Source organism: Oncorhynchus gorbuscha, linkage group LG25 (assembly GCF_021184085.1).
Source record: "Oncorhynchus gorbuscha isolate QuinsamMale2020 ecotype Even-year linkage group LG25, OgorEven_v1.0, whole genome shotgun sequence".
NCBI classification, from domain to species: domain Eukaryota; kingdom Metazoa; phylum Chordata; class Actinopteri; order Salmoniformes; family Salmonidae; genus Oncorhynchus; species Oncorhynchus gorbuscha.
The window spans coordinates 36676401-36679515 of NC_060197.1; the positions used below are offsets into that span (position 1 = coordinate 36676401).

At 38.2% G+C, this 3115-nt stretch overlaps 1 long non-coding RNA gene across 1 annotated transcript; it reads right to left on the minus strand.

Annotated features, from left to right (window-relative positions):
* Window positions 1-402: 402 nt before the first annotated feature.
* LOC124014230 lies at window positions 403-2458 on the minus strand. The gene is made up of 3 exons (XR_006834986.1): window positions 2346-2458; window positions 1411-1536; window positions 403-525 (listed from the first exon to the last, which is right to left on the minus strand). It is a non-coding gene; the product is annotated as an uncharacterized LOC124014230 (long non-coding RNA).
* Window positions 2459-3115: the final 657 nt, after the last annotated feature.

The window sequence follows — 3115 nt, forward strand, 5'->3', positions numbered from 1 at the left end:
GGCTGATTTCTTTTGATTTTTCCCATGATGTCAAGCAAAGAGGCACTGGGTTTGAAGGTAGGCCTTGAAATACATCCACAGGTACACCTCCACGTGACTCAAATGATGTCAATTAGCCTATCAGAAGCTTCTAAAGCCATGACATCATTTTCTGGAATTTTCGAAGCTGTTAAACTTAGTGTATGTAAACTTCTGACCCACTGGAATTGTGATACAGTACATTATAAGTGAAATAATCTGTCAGTAAACAATTGTTGGAAAAATGACTTGTGTCATGCACAAAGGAGATGTCCTAACTGACTTGCCAAAACTATAGTTTGTTAATACATTTGTGGAGTGGTTGAAAAACGGGTTTTAATGACTCCAACCTAAGTGTATGTAAACTTCCGACTTCAACTGTACCTGCATGCCCACCTTACATCCGCAAGTCTCTGTAGTTCTGGACTACTGCTGTGGACACAGCTCTTTCTGAACTGCAAGCAACTTGAGTTGAACGTACGGGCCAGATACATAGTTGTAAAGCTTCTGCAGGAGAGCAGAAAAAGATTTTACAGCATCGACAAGAACCAAATTCAAGTAATGCTCATTACATTGCACGTAAAATGTTCATCTTGCACTGTTTTTAATCCGTGCAAACACACAAATGGTTTCCGCTCATGACTGATGCATCGTCATAGCCTTGCCCCAAAAGATTATTTCTGTAGTCCAGACCATGTTTTTCAAGGCAATCAATTATCATTTTTGTGAGACCTGCTGCATCCTAGATTTCGGCTGACTGAAAGTGTATAAAACTTTCGTGTATGGCCCCGTTGTAATAGTACCTCACAACTAAAGACATTTGTTATTCTTTCTTTAAATCTTTTGTTTCATCTGCAAGTACACTAAAAACTTCACTTTCTTTTACTTCTCTTATTATTTCACTTTGTACCATCTCAGCAAAGGCCTCAAGAACTTCATTCTAGATTTAGTGGCTTGTGTACTTAGCATTGCCACATGTATTCATCATTTTCTCTATGCTATATCTATATCTCTATGCTTTGCTATTTGTCAAAAAATGGCCCTTGTTGTGAGACTCTCGATGACCTCTCTGCGCTATATTTTGAGTTGCAGTTAATAGGAGTACATCTGCAATTTCTTTAGTGTAAGTACAGTTTTCCTCCACTTTATTTTTCCGGTCCTCATTTATGACATCTAACAATGATGAGTTGCTGTCAATAGCCCTTTTATGCTGATTCCAAGCATACATAGCATTGATATGATGCTCTGCCTTCGAATGGAGCTTAAACCCAGAATCTTTAAACAGCACCTTTGTCCAGTTACAAAAACCTGACTGTGATGTAAAGGCAGATTTAGGTGTATTGGGCAGAGAAAATGCCTACAGGTGAAACCATAAGTCGAATCTTAACTTACAGAATATTCAAGCCATGGAATTGTCCTTATACCAGGAGATGTTGAAAGCCCTTTTCCTAGTATCATGCAGAGTTCTGGGAAATGTTTTCAAATACAGCTGTATTTGTTCTCTGGATCTTGAAATGTCTGAAATACACATGAAATAATGTGTCATATCTCTATGGAAATGTATAATTAAGGGATCCACTAGATTAGATACTAACAGCTGCTATCTAAAATGTGTAGTTTAAAGGATAGGCCTGGCCTACCATTGGGTCCTTTTGGAACAGAAGTCTGATATCTCGCCCATTCTTTTCATGTTTAATTGACCCTATGCAAAAAAATATAAGACTTTCTATGGTTACATCTCAGCATCCAATTACCCACATTTTAGTCCAATCTCAATCTTAATTACAAATCCCCATTGTCATAACTGTACCTTAAAATCAACTACCAGCCTTAGTTACTAGTTAGATCATGTCTAGCCCTACTCTGCAGTAAGTCATTTATCTAGCTATAATTTCTTACACCTTTACGATAACAAACAGGCTATCTGCAAAATGTGGTAATCTTTTGAGTAACGTTAACAGATTGATAATAACAATTGTTTGTTTTGAGTTCAAGTACGGAAATCTAACCGAATTAATGGATTTCAAATTGCTGAATGTTAACTTGCTGAACACTGACAGCTGTAGCCTATTGACAGATGTAGCCTACTAGTTACCCCACATTAACTAAACGTTCGTATACTGTAACTTACAACACTGAACTGTATATGAGTGTATTACTAGCACAGATGTAAACATAATGTTATGTTAAATTGGGAACCGATCTCTCTTATCTGATTAAGATGTCTGTTAATGGATCCAAAGGTCTAACATTAACTTACACAGTGACTCAACTTTCGTCAAAGTTGTTCAGGAAACCTAAACCTGATGCTAAACCTTAAAACTTACTTCAAATATGATGCTTTTGCCAATCGTGAAAAGAGCTTGTGGAGCTGTGGAAATATGCTCTCTTCTTCTGTATGTTCTTATTCTTCTGTATCTCACAACCTATTCTCTCTTCCTCAATTTGAAAAATGCGCCGCCGAAGGTCAAAAGAAATGCTTCTTTCAATCAGCATCAAACTGCCAGTAGCGAATGAAATTTTGGGGTGGCACCCGGGATGGCCAATCAGATGTCGGGGGTGTCCGGACACCCCTCTGGCTCCGCCCCTGTTCTGTCCTCCTCTGGGTACATTGACTTCAATACAAACTTTTGAGGCTCATGATTCTCACCCACTTCCAAAGACTTACACAGTAATAATAAACATCCTCCAACCTGACAGAGCTCTTGCAACATGAACTGACATGTTGTCCACCCAATCAAAGGATCAGAGAATGAATCCAATACTGAAAGCATAAGTTACAGCTAGCTAGCAGTGCTCTTCATAACATGTGGTGAGTAGCTGACTCAAAGAGAGAGAAAGACAATAGCTAAACAGGTTTGAATTTATTTATTTATTCAAAAATGGAGCAAGAGTGAGAGAGATAAATAGATATATTTTGTCATTTCCTTTCACTTTCTTAGCTAGCAAATGCAGCTAGCTAGTTTACCCTACCTACTCAAACACCCAGGCCAAATAAAGAGATGCTATGTTAGTCAGCTGGCTATGACTATCCAAAACTGAAACTCTTCCAAGTCAAGATAAGCTTTTGGTTTGACTATTTTATTGCCACCGGGGC